Source organism: Myotis yumanensis, unplaced genomic scaffold, assembly GCF_028538775.1.
Source record: "Myotis yumanensis isolate MYYU_CA2020_CCGP unplaced genomic scaffold, mMyoYum1.0.hap1 SCAF_3, whole genome shotgun sequence".
Lineage (NCBI taxonomy): Eukaryota > Metazoa > Chordata > Mammalia > Chiroptera > Vespertilionidae > Myotis > Myotis yumanensis.
The window spans coordinates 155,049,567-155,063,551 of record NW_027223754.1 but is presented as its reverse complement, the minus strand read 5'-3'; positions in this window follow the sequence as shown (position 1 = coordinate 155,063,551).

Below are 13,985 nucleotides of genomic sequence, written 5' to 3'. Positions count from 1 at the left end.
TTTTGTATGCTTCTGTATTTATAAGTAAACCATTCTAATCAAAACAAGGAACAAATGAATTAGAAAACTTTTGTAAACATAAAGAGTTATTTACATTATAGTGTGTTGGCCAGTCATTTAAAATTATGTACTTATGGAGATCTTTTTTTTTTTTTTTTTTTTTTTTTTACATAAAAGCTTTATGGTAAAACACCTGGTAAAATGCCACTAAATGGTACAATCAATGCTTAATATTTTGGAAAACAAAACCTACTAAGTAAGGGATAGGAATTACATTTTCATATGGAGTTCTACGATGTTTCAGGATTCTGTACCTACTACTTATTCATTTTAAAGGAAGGGTACAACTTATCTAAGTTTATCAGTATACTGGTTTTTTGGTAATAAAATATGGAATACTAATAAAAATAACAATTTTTAAGGACTGGATATATAGTAGGTCCTCGAGTTACGTTGGAGATCCGTTCCTACAGTGCAACATAACGCGATTTTTGCCATAAGTCAGAACCCACCTACATAAGCAAATATGTCACTCACATGGAGCACATACACAACAGTAATGAAGTGAAACAGTAAAAAAAATTTAAAAGAAAGATAACAATTCCTGACGTTTACTTGTGGTAAATAAATAATAAAAAACATAAAGGACATATGTTCATATGTCAAAATGATGGAACTTTTTTTAATAAATAAACTAGAGGCCCAGTGCACAGAATTCATGCACGAGGTAGGGGGAGGGGTGTGTGTCCCTCAGTCCAGCCTGCACTCTCTCCAATCTGGCACCTCTTTTTTTTTTTTTTTTTGTAATTTTTTTTATTTTTTTTTATTTTTTTTATTTTTCGCTTAAAGTATTACAAAGGGTATTACATAAGTGTCCTTTTTTCCCCCCCGCCCTTGACAAACCCCTACCCTCCCTTACCCCCCAGTGTCTTATGTCCATTAGTTATGCTTATATGCACAATCTGGCACCTCTTGAGGGATGTCCGACTGCCCAGTAAACAGGCAGTCGGACATCCGTCTCACAATTCAGGACTGCTGGCTCCAACCACTCGTATACCTGCCAGCCTGATTGCCCCTAACTGCCCTCCCCTGCTGGCCTGGTCACCCCTAACTGCCCTCCCTTGCAAACCTGGTTGCCCCCAACTGCTCTTCCCTGCAGGCCTAGTCACCCCCAACTGCCCTCCTCTGCTGGCTTGGGTCCCCCCAACTGTCCTCCTCTGCTGGCTCAGTCACCCCTAACTGACCTCCCCTGCAGGCCATCTTGTGGTGGCCTTCTTTGACCACATGGGGGCGGCCATCTTGTGTGTTGGAGTGATGGTCGATTTGCATATTACCTCCTTATTATATAGGACGAGAGGCCCGGTGCACAAAAATTTGTGCACTCGGGGGGGAAGGGGGGAGTCCCTCAGCCCGGCCTGTGCCCTCTCGCAGTCTGGGACCCCTCGGGAGATAACGACCTGCTGGCTTAGGCCTGCTCCTGGGTGGCAGAGGGCAGGCCCAATCCCTAGATGCAGCCCCTGGTCGGGCTCAGAGCAGGGCTGATTGGGGAGTTGGGGCACCGCCCCCTGTCATGCACAGAGCAGGGCAGATTGGGAGGTTGCGATGCCACCCTCAATCACACTCAAGGTGGAGCCGATTGAGGGGTTGGGGCACCGCCCCCTGTCACACTCAAGGCAGGGTCGATGGGGAGGTGGAGGCACCACCCCTTGTCACGCACAGAACAGGGCCAATCAGGGGGTTGGGGCTCCGTACTCTGTCACGCACAGAGCAGGGCTAAACAGGGTTGGGCGCTGCCCCCTGTCATGCACAGAGCAGGGCCCATCAGGGGGTTGGGGAGCTCCCCCCTGTCACGCTGATCCCGGTGCTGGGAGGCATATTACCCTTTTACTATATAGGATAGAGGCCTGGGGGCCGGCTGGTTTGCCCTGAAGGGTCTCCTGGATCAGGGTGGGGGTCCCCCACTGGGGTGCCTGGCCAGTCTGGGTGAGGGGCTGATGGCCGTTTTCCTGCTGACAGTTGACTGAAGCTCCCAACTGCTCCTTTTTTTCTTTTTTTTTTTTTCTGGGCAAGCTTTAACTCTGGCTCTAGCTCTGAGGCTTTCTTTGCTGAAAGCAGGTGTCTGGTTTGTTTCCGTTCTATAATCGAAACAGTGTATAACTCCAGCTGTGAGATCCCGGCCATCTGAAAGCTGGTTTCTGGAGTTTTGTTTAGCTTCTATATTTGTTAGAATGTTTCAAACTGCCAGCTCAGAGGCCGGCAAGTCAGGCGGGGAACATTGGAGTTTGCAGTCACTGAAGCAAGCAAGCCTCGTGTTTGCTTCCAGCTGCCTGGCTGCCGGCCGCCTTCTTGGCTGACAGTTAATTTGCATAAGAATATGCTGATTAGCCAATGGGAAGGGTAGCGGTCGTAAACTAATTACCATGTTTCTCTTTTATTAGTGTAGACTAAAGGCCCGGTGCACAAAAATTTGTGCACTTGGGGGGAAATTGGGGGTCCCTCAGCCTGACCTGTGCCCTCTCGCAGGATGGGACCCATCGGGAGATAATGACCTGCTGGCTTAGGCCTGTTCCTGGGTGGCAGAGGGCAGGCCCAATCCCTAGGTGCAGCCCCTGGTCGGGCTCAGAGCAGGGCTGATTGGGGAGTTGGGGCGCCGCCCCCTGTCATGCACAGAGCAGGGCGGATTGGGAGGTTGCGATGCCACCCTCAGTCACACTCAGGGTAGGGCTGATTGGGGGGTTGGGGCACCACCCCCTATCACACTCAAGGCAGGGTCGATGGGGAGGTTGCAGCGCCACCCCCTGTCACGCACAGAGCAGGGCCCATCAGGGGGTTTGGGGCTCCGTACCCTGTCATGCACAGAGCAGGGCCAATCAGGGGGTTGGGGAGCTCCCCCCTGTCATGCACAGAGCAGGGCCGATCAGGGGGTTGAGGAGCTCCCCCCTGTCATGCACAGAGCAGGGCCCATCAGGGGGTTAGGGAGCTCCCCCCTGTCACCCACAGAGCAGGGCCGATAGGGGAGTTGGGGCACCGCCCCCTGTCACACACATAGAAGGGCGGATCAGGGGGTTGGGGCACCGCCCTCTATCACCCACAGAGCAGGGCCGATCAGGGGGTTGGGGCGCCACCACTCTCACACTCAGGGCAGGGCCGATGGGGAGGTTATGGCTCTACCCTGTCACACACAGAGCAGAGCCTGTGGGCGGGGGGTTGGGGCGCCGCATCCTGTCACACACAGAGCCTTAGGGCGATCAGGGGGTTTGGGCGCTGCCCCCTATCACGCTGATCCGGTGCCAGGAGGCCTCACAGCTCCGCTGATCCCGGTGCTGGGAGCCATATCACCCTTTTACTATATAGGATAGAGGCCTCGGGGCAGGCTGGTTTGCCCTGAAGGGTGTCCTGGATCAGGGTGGGAGTCCCCACTGGGGTGCCTGGCCAGCCTGGATGAGGGGATGATGGCTGTTTGCAGCTGGTCACACACCCTTCAGGGTGGGGGTCCCCACTGGGGTGCCTGGCCAGTCTGGGTGAGGAGCTGAGGGCTGCTTTCAGGGTTCCCATCCGCTTCTTTTTTTCTTTTCTTTTTTTTTATTCTGGGCCAGCTTTAGCTCTGGCTTTAGCTCTGAGGCTTCCGCTGCTGAAATCAGGTATCTGGTTTGTTGCGGTTCTATAATCGAAACAATGTATAACTCCAGCTCTGAGATCCCGGCCGGCTAAAAGCTGGTTTCTGGGGTTTTGTTTAGCTTCTATATTTGTTACAAAGTTTCTTAGAGTTGCAGCTCAGTGGCCTGCAAGTCGGGCGGGGAACGTTGGAGTCTGCAGTCACTGGAGCAAGCAAGCCTCATGTTCGCTTCCAGCTGCCTGGCTGCCGGCCGCCATCTTGGCTGACAATTAATTTGAATAAGGATATGCTGATTAGCCAATGGGAAGGGTAGTGGTCGTACGCTAATTACCATGTTTCTCTTTTATTAGTGTAGATGGGAGATGGCGACTTAATCATGAAACGACGTGCATTGAGTCCGACATAACCCAAGGACTGTCTTTATACTGGAAAACTCTTCTTTGTGGTTACTACTTGTAAGTTAAATATTTTATAATCAGTATTGTTGTAAAATTAGTGAAGTCTATATTCCCATTTAGGGGAAAAGATTTGTTCTTCCCCTGTATTTCTTCAGATTGCCCATAATCCTTTTTTGCCCCTGATAAGTATCGTTGTTGCAGATAAGCTGCCAGGCAGCATGGGAGAATAATCAGCCAGGCACTCAGAGGATTCAGAAAAGGAGCCTTTAATGCAGAATTGCAGAAGCACTAGTGCAGTGACTCAGGGTAATCATCCTCCAAAGCCTGAGTGATGAGTATGGAGGAATCTTTCCTTTTATCCCCTTAGTTTCTTTGTCCCCCAAATATAGATCGGACTCCTGGAGTTTTTGTGGGCTTTGCAGCTCCCGTGGGTTGGGATGGGGGAAGTGAGATTACACCTGAAGGCCTGGACTGGCTGGCACCAGCACTGCCAACCCCCTCCAGGGTTGTGTATGGTTCATGTTTATGGCCTCTGTAAGATGGGAGTATTCCGGGAAACAGGTTCTGCAAGGCTGGACAAGCATCACAGATAAGAATGGAGCTTAATTATCTACTAGCAAGAATGTGCGTCAGAATACTGGCTACTGGCACAGATTCAGATTGCTAGCCCCCCAATTGCCTTATATTCCCCCTCATCGTACAATGTCTAATTGGTTTATTTTCCAAATAGACACATTTTTATCAAATACTGGCTCTCCAAACATCATGAACTTAACCTGTTGACAAAACAAAGCTGAGTTTATAGCTTACTGAGTAATGGAAAATATCACCTCTAGAGCTATTTGACAGTGTTGGGGAGGGGAGAGGGAAAGGCAGGACTGAATTTGCTGAGAATTAGAAGCCAAGTTTAAGCAAGCCCTATCCATTGTTCTTGTGCACCTAGGTTAAAACACCTCTGAAATGCCAGGAGAAGTCTTCCTTCTCAACACCTCCAAAGTATAACTGTTATTGGAGGGGAGTTCTCCATGTCCCCACCTGTTGCCAGGGAAGTAGGCTTCTTGCAATGTCACAAGAAAAGGAATTTTCTGAGACTCGCATGGGAGGATGAGATATTATAGAAAGCTTTATTTCTGTAGAATTACACCCCTGAGTTTCCAAGGTCCCCTCTCCCTCCATCCTGCCAAGGAAAAAGTGAGAGCTAGGAGTAAAGCTGTTGCCCAGTTTCCATTCCCTGTGGGAGCACAGTCCAGTCCAGAATCAGGCCAGTTTGTGTTCCCAGCTGCAGTCTGTCAGTCCATTGTGTGTAGGGTCTGCATTGCTACGGGCCACGCACCCTTTAGGGCCACATGGCAGTGGGGAGACACCAGCAGGAGCAGAGGAGGAGGAGCAAAGCCAGAGGAACAAGAGAGCCAAGAGGGCGAACTCCTTTGTCTGGGGGAGTATATACGCCCAAATTTTCCCAAGTTTGCAGTGGCTCCATCCTCTCTAGCCAATGATCTCTGTTCCCGTTTAGATTGACAGGCAACTTTACTGTGCATGTGTCAATCTCCCCTCGGTTGGACCCCTTCCCTTAGAGGCCTGTGGGGAGTGGACCAGTGGTTCCCTGGGGAATGTAAAGTTGCAGTTCCTGAAGCTGGCCAATTACCATGCTTATAATGTCTGGTCTCCCTTTTGTTCCTTTCCTATTATTACTAACTAGCTAATTACAGCAGTAACATAACGACCCTCAAGGGAGCTAATAATATTGTTAACTATCCTGTACTTTGCTTCCTCTCACCTTCATGCAATATTCCTATGTTCCTTCCTTAAGTCCAAAGGTACAAAAAACAAACAAACAAGAAAACCTGCAAAACTGTCATTCTCCAGAGCATTTGAAATCTTGCTTCTTGGCATGTCATCAGTTTGGCTCTACTAGACTCTTTCGAAAGTCTCTACAGATTTGGATATTTCTTATTCTGGCACCTGTAATGAACAATTAAGCCATTTCTTGGGCAAGAATCTCATGAAAGAGTAAAACAATGCTAATGAATACGGTGGAATAACAAAGTCATGTATTTCTCAGTGCCCATGCTGAGCAGTTGGGGAAAGTGTAAATGGCTATGATTCTTACAGTTATCAGCACATGTATGAACACTCATGCACACACACACACACACACACACACACAAATACACATATACACATAGATGAAGAGCCCAAACTGTCATTTCTAGCTGTGTCTATCAGTTATAGCTACTATAATTGTTACTAGAGAATTAAACTTCCTTGTTACTCATGGGAGTGAGGTTCCTGTGATATCTCCAGAAAATGAATTTTCTAAGACTCAGATGGGAGAATGGGATGTAGAAAAAGGCTTCATTGGCATGAAGTTACATTTTTGGGATTCCAAAGTCCCCTGCCCCTTAAGTCAGTCCTGGAAAAGGTGCAGCTGGGGTTCTAGCAGAGCTAGAAATAAGGCCAATGTCCAGAGCTTCCGTTCCATGTTGCATCTGGGTGTAGTTCAGTATTTAGACCAGATAAAAGTCCATTAGTCCATAGTGTGGAGTAGTCGCACATGGCCATGAGCCACACCAGTGCAGAAGAATGCACCCCCCTGCCTACAGGATAGCCAGGAACCTCTCCTGGATCCAAGAGAAGAGAGCGAAAGAGAACTCACTTCTTTGTTTAGAAGTTAGGTCTGGTGCACTTGCAGTGGCCACGCCCATCCTGGCCACTAATTTGTTACCAGGTATGACTGGCAGACAGGTAGGCACCTTCCCAGGTCACTCAGATGCTACAGGGCATGCATCTAAAATACTTTGTCTAGTCCCTTCCCCCATCAATAAGCAGGGAATAGATTGGAGAATGTTAAATGCAAAGCTGTATAAATGAATGCCTATATTATTTGGTCTTCGCTTGCTCCTTTCCTATTAAATAATAACCCGGTTATTACAATGGCATCATAAGCTCAAAATGACTAAAATTTACAATATAGATTATATACATTAATGGGGAAGTTGTTGTTTCCCAATAAGAGGCATTAGGTTCATTTTATTTATAACTAGAGGCCCGGTTGCACAAAATGTGTGCGGGGGGGCGGGGGGGGTATCCCTCAACCCAGCCTGCACCCTTTCCAATCTGGGACCCCTCAAGGGATGTCCGACTGCCCGTTTAGGCCCGATCCCAATGGGCCTAAACAGGCAGTCAGACATCCCTCTCACAATCCAGCACTTCTGACTCCCAACTGCTCCCCTGTCTGCCTGCCTGATTGCCCCTAACTGCTTCTGGCTGCCAGCCTGATCGCCCCTAACCACTCCCCTTCCAACCTGATCGATGCCTAATGGCTTCCCTGCCAGCCCGATTGCCCCTAACTGCCCTCCCCTGCTGGTCTGGTTGCCCCTAACTTTCCTCCCCTGCAGGCATGGTTGCCCCCAATTGCCCTCCCCTGCTGGCCCTGTCACCCCTAACTGCCCTCCCCTGCAGGCCTGGTTGCCCCTAACAGTCCTTTCCTGCAGGTCTGGTCACCCCCATCTGCCCTCCCCTGCTAGCCAGGTCATCCCTAACTTCCCTCCCTTGCCAGCCTGGTTGCTCCTAACTGCCCTCCCCTGCAGGCTAAATTGCCCCTAACTACTCTCTCCTGCCAGCCCAATTGACCCTAACTGTCCTCCCCTGCAAGTCTGGTTGCCCCCAACTTCCCTTCCCTGCTGGCCTGGTCCCCCCCAGCTGCTCTCCCCTGTAGGTCTGGTCGCTCTCAACTGCCCTCCCCTGCAGGCCTGATCACCCACAACTGCCCTCCCCTGCTGGCCATCTTGTGGTGGCCATCTTGTGTCCACATGGGGGCGGCCATCTTGTGTTGGAGTGGTGGTCAATTTGCATATTACCTCTTTATTATATAGGATATTTTGTTCGCTCTTAACAACAGGCAACCTGTTTGCCTCTTAACCCTATGATACATGTACATGCTATACTGAGAAGGTTTGCTAAATGGATCAAAAGATCAGTGATTCTTTTAACTTTTATCCCTCTCCCTACCTATTGGTTATGTGGCAGGGTGGGGAGAAAAACTTTTTTTTACCCTTCTTGGTTCTTTCTACTGTTCTAATAAGTAAATCTACATGAGACAGATTAACAAGAGAAAAATAACCAAATTTAACTACAAAGGTATATATGGGAACACACATACATCAGAGCATCAGAGATCCCACATACATGAGAGTGCTGGGACAGAAAGTTAAAATGAGATATGCATGGCATTCTGAGCTAAGGATGAGGTAATGTGCCTTAGGGGCTTCAGAGGAGAGGATGATAAGAAAAGCAGATGTTCAGTAATTAGGGAGTTTGCCCTGCTGTGTAGATAGGTCAAATACATTATCACTGATAATCACTTACTACAGGCAAGGCCCCTAATTTAAATCCTTTTAGGGCCGTGGCTGAGTAGTTCAGTTGGTTAGAGAACCCTCCTGATAGGTATACCAAGGTTGAGGGTTCTACCCTCCAGTCAGGGAGTATACAAGAATCAACCAATGAATGCATAAATAAGTGGAACAACAAATCTCTCTCTCTCTCTCTCTCTCTCTCTCTCTCTCTCTCAACAATAAATAAATAAATAAATCCTTCTAGGTAGTTAAGGCAGGTGGGGCAGGGGAGGGGCCCAGGAAGTTTCTCTTGAACTCTCAGTCTCAGTCACCTTTAGCTCACAATAACCTGCATACCACAGAGGCATATCTTGGGGGTGACTTTTTTTGAACCCCTAATTTATAAATCCCCAGCTGCCCTTTGTATATAGATTTGAGTTTACTCTTTATCCCCTATTATAATACTTTTTGTTTCTTATTTTAATTAACTTGAATAAAGTCTTTCTTGCCTGTTTAAACTGTCTACTGTTCAATTTTTCTGTGACATAGAAAAATTTCTTTGACATCTCAGCAGGAGTGTGTGACTATTTCAGGGATGGGGATGTCTCCAGTAAACAATTCATAGTCCCTTTTTTCTTAATATTACTAGTCTGTCCTATACAATAAAAGTCTAATATGCAAATAGACCAGTGGAATGACCGGTGGAATGACCAGTTGCTATGACATGCACTGGACACCAGGGGGCAGACACTCAACGCAGGAGCTTCCCCCAGCCCATAGGCCCAAGGCCAGCCAAGGTGGGTGCCAATGAGATCCCCCAATCGCCCCCCCTCCAGTCACCTGCAAGGCGGGTGCCAGTGGGGGCTCCCCGATCAACCCACTAGTCACCCCACAGATCGGTCCTGATAGCCAGCCAGGCCTAGGGACTCTAACAGTGCACTAACTTCATGCACCAGGCCTCTAGTATGATTATATCATATACTAGTATCACTAAAATTCCTATAGCTGTATATATATATATATATATATATATATATATATATATATATATATAATTTCCTTTTTTATAGAAAACAACATTTTTATACTGTCTGAAGATTTGAGGAATCTGACTAGAAATAAACATTTAGAAACCATAACATTGAAATTAAGGTTAAAATGCTTTCCTCCCCTAAAATCCAGGAACACATTACTCATAAGTCATTACCTAATCAAAACATGTCTTTCAATTGTTTATGATATATTTTAATCTTAGTACATAAGACTATTCAATTTTGACTGTTTCCCATGATATTTTTTAAAATGTGTTCCCTATTTTCAATTAATTCTGATTTTTTTCAATTTGTTTTATTTTGTTGTTGTTTTCAATAATACTTTTTGTTTTTCTTGTTTTACTAGAGGCCCAGTGCACGAAATTCATGCATGGAGTGGGGAGGGTCCCTCAACCCAGCCTGCACCTTCTTACAATCTAGGACCCCTCGGGGGATGTCCGACTGCCAGTTTAGGCCAGATCCACAGGGATTTGGGACCGCTGGCTCCTAACCACTTGCCTGCCTGCCTCCTCACCCCTAAATGCTCACCTGCCTACCTCATTGCCCCTAATTGCTCTCCTGCCTACCTCATCACCCCTAACGGCTCACCTGCCTGCCGCATCACTCCTGACTGCTTCTGCCTGCCTGCCTGACTGCCCCTAACTTCTCGCCTGCCTGACTGATTGCTCCTAACCGCCTTGCCTTGGCCCCCCCTGCTGCAGCTTAGTCCAGAAGGACATCTGGAATAATGTTCGGAAAGTCGTTCCGCTTTCTAGTCTAATTAGCATATTACACTTTTATTATTATAGATTATTCCGATACATTCATTTCCTCAGACTACTTTTTAAAAAATATATTTTTATTGATTTCGGAGAGGAAGGGAGAGGGAGAGAGAGAGATAAACATCAATGAGAGAGAATCATTGATCAGTTGCCTCCTACACACCCCCTACTGGGAATTGAGCCGGCACATAGAATATATAGAAAATATGTTGGGAAAATTTAGGTGATATGGCTTTTAAATTTTAACTAGTTTTAGCATGTTATTTTCCCAGAAAATTATACCACTTAACATTCTCACTAGCATTTTTTGAAAATCATTTTTCATCCATATTAACATTAACATGGAAGTTTTATCACTGAAATAACAAACTGAAATTATTTAATTGGTGGTTTTAAATTAAATTTCAAATTTGTAATTTACAATTTGCTGATCATTAATGAAAATTGTTTCTTTTTCCTGTTACTTATATCAAAATATAATTTCAAAAGGTAAAATCTTGCATTTCAGGAAAATATTTTCTTACCAATTCATAGAATTTCTATATTTATTTAGAAACATTAACTCTATTTCTGGTATTAATTATAAAATTTTTGGCTTGGACTTTTGTATATCTTTTGACTTTTTGTCATAAAAAGGTTTATTTTGTAGTTTCAATGTCTTCTTTAAAAGCATCTTGCTTCTAAAGCTATAATTTTTTTTAACGTTTTTAAAATTTACTTTACATTTTAACCTGTATTTCAATTGGGATTTAATTATAAATTTCATGTGTGATAAAGCTCTGAATTTTTTATCTTTTATGTAGAGTTAATTGTACCAATAATACATAGCAATTATATTCCACAAAGCTCTTTCTTTGATTAGGTAAACTTTCCTCTAATTTTCATCTACTATTACTATTTCTTCCATGTATTTCTTTTTCTATTTTTCTGGAATTTTTATAGTTTTCATATTTTATCTCTTAGTTATGTCCTGTGATCTTTTCCAGTATAATTTTCTTCTCTATATTTGTTCTGAATTTGAAACATTTCTTTAATTGTATCTTCTGGGTAACAAGTTTTTCAATAACCATCATCAGTATTTTTATTGAACTTTGTGTTATTCCAAGATCATACCTTTTAATTTTAACCCTTCAACAGTCATATTTCAGTGGATATGCACTAGCTTAATATATTCTTCTAACAAGTGTCTCCTTAAGTTAGTCATTGCTAGTAGGTTTCCTAAGCGTTGCTTTTTTATGATCAATGCTCAAGTATATTTGTTAGCCTCTTTCAAATAGTTCCAAATCAGCTAGTGATGACTGGCAATGACATTTCCTTTTAAATGAAATGAAAAGACAAAAATTATTGGACATTTTCTTGTGTCTTGGAATGGAGCTCTTTTGCCCTCAAAGTCTCTCTAGATGTAGAAGTGTCTTCTTCCAATGCTAGGGACCAGGAATGATTTAGTCCATCATTACTACCTTCCTTCATGTTATCTAAGGGTCCTCACAACCAAATGCTTCACTTCCCTGAAGGTATTTAACTGTCTTCCAAGTCTGAGCATCATCATGGAACCAAGGAAATAGAGTCAATACTACAGGCATCTCTCAAGCTGATTGTTTGGCTTTCATCATAGGACAGGAAAGCCTGCTCTTCCTTCTGGAACTTCCAATCCATTAGAGTTATGATCTCTGTTATGGATTGAATTATGTCCACCCAAGAGATACCCTGAAGTCCCAACCCTCAGTACCTGTGAAAGTCACCTTATTTGGAGATAGAACCTTTGCACATGTAATCATCTATAATAATAAAAACGTAATATGCTAATTAGACCAGGCAGCTGAACGACCTTCGAGACAAAGCCGTGGTGGCGGGGCTGAGGCAGAGGTGGTTAGGGGTGATCAGGCAGGTAGGCAAGAAATTAGAGGCAATCAGACAGGCAGGAGAGTGGTTAGGAGCAATCAGGCAGGGAGGCAGAGTGGTTAGGGGAGATCAGGCAGACAGCCAGAGTGGCTAGGGGTGATCAGGCAGGCACATGAGTGGTTAGCAGCAAGCAGGCGAGCAGTTAGGACTGATCAGGCAGGCAGGCGAGTGGTTAGGGGTGATCAGGCAGGCAGGCAAGTGGTCAGGGTTGATCAGGCAGGCAGGCGAGTGGTTATGAGTGATCAGGCAGGCAGACAGAGTGGTTAGGGGCAGTCAGGCAAGCAGGCAGGCGAGCAGTTAAGAGCGATCAGGCAGGCAGGCAGGCAGAGTGGCTAGGGGCAATCAGGCAGGCAGGCAGAGTGGTTAGGGGCAATTAGGCAGGCAGGCCAGTGGTTAGGGGTGATCAGGCAGGCAGGTGAGCAGTTAGGGGCTATGAGGCAGGCAGGCAGGGTGGTTAGGGGCAATCAGGCACACATGCAGTGGCAGTTAGTCGCAATCAGGCAGGCAGAGTGGTTAGGGGTGATTAGGCAGGCAGGCGAGCAGTTAGGGGCGATAAGACAGGAAGGAGAGCAGTTAGGGGTGATGAGACAGGCAGGTGAGCAGTTAGGAGTGATCAAGCAGGAAGGTAGAGGGGTTAGGGGTGATCAGGCAGGCAGGCAGGTGAGTGGTTAGGAGCCAGCGGTCCCAGATTGTGAGAGGGATTGTCCCAGATTGCGAGAAGGGTGCACGCCGGGCTGAGTGACCCCCTCCCGTGCATGAATTTGGTGCACCGGGCCTCTAGTGTTACGATAAAGCCACTAGAGTGGGTGCTAACCCAATATGACTTGTGTCCTTATAAGAGAAAAAGAGGCACAAACAGAGGCACAGGAAGAATACCATGTATAATGGAAGCAAAAATTGAAGTAATTCATTTACATGCCAACACATGCCAAGGATTTCTGGCACACACCAGAAGCTAGGAAGAGGCAAGGAAGGATTTTTTTCTTAGAGCTTCACAGAGCATGGCCTTGCGGATAACTTGGTTTTGGACTTCTAGCATCCAAACTGTGAGAGACAAAAAAAAAAGGGGCGGGGGGAGGCAGGAGCTATAAAATTAACCTCACAAAGGTAACCTTACAGGGTGATCTGATCATAAATTCTAACTGGGCAGGTCATCCATATAGCTTCTTTAGTAAAAGGTTTATCTTTACCTTAAGTAAGTCCTGTTTATTGTTTTTGTGCTTGTAGGTTAAAATACCTTGAAAAGCCTCTTTTTCAGACCCCTCTGAAGTGTAACCACCCTTAAAGGAACACAGTCTTAACTATCCTGTGATCCGACCCCTGCCTTGCTTTGTCCCACTTTTGCATATTCTTTTTTCTGTTCCCTCCTTAATTACAAATGTATAGGAGAAACTGCATAAGAACTATTTTCAGCCGAAGGCATTTCAGTTCCTGAAATCCCTTATGTGACTAAAAGCAGAGCCTCCCCAAAGAATGCAAGTGTCATATATTCCATCCCCTAGAGCACCCCTAGTCTTTTCAGAGACAAGAAGTCTGCAAAACCCAGACAGACATTGTCACAAACTATCATATCCCCCATCAGTTTTTCTAAGGACACACTTATATTTCCCAAGTCATTTGCTTTTCCAGAAATGCCCTTTCTCCCACTGTTAGTTATAACAGTTAGTTAGGACCAAATTCTAACCTCGCCTTTGAGCTACTCATCCCTGTGTATTCTCATGTGTATGAAGGATGTATATGTTAGTAAACTTTGTTTTTCTCTTGTTAAGCTGACTTTTGTCACTCTAATTTACAGGGACCCAGCCAATGAACAAGCATCTCTAACCTATCTGAGATTTTCTCTCTTTTTCAAAACTTGAGAAGTGGGCATTCTGATTGAAAATAGAGACAAAAAATTACATTAGCTTCCTAGAGCTGCATGA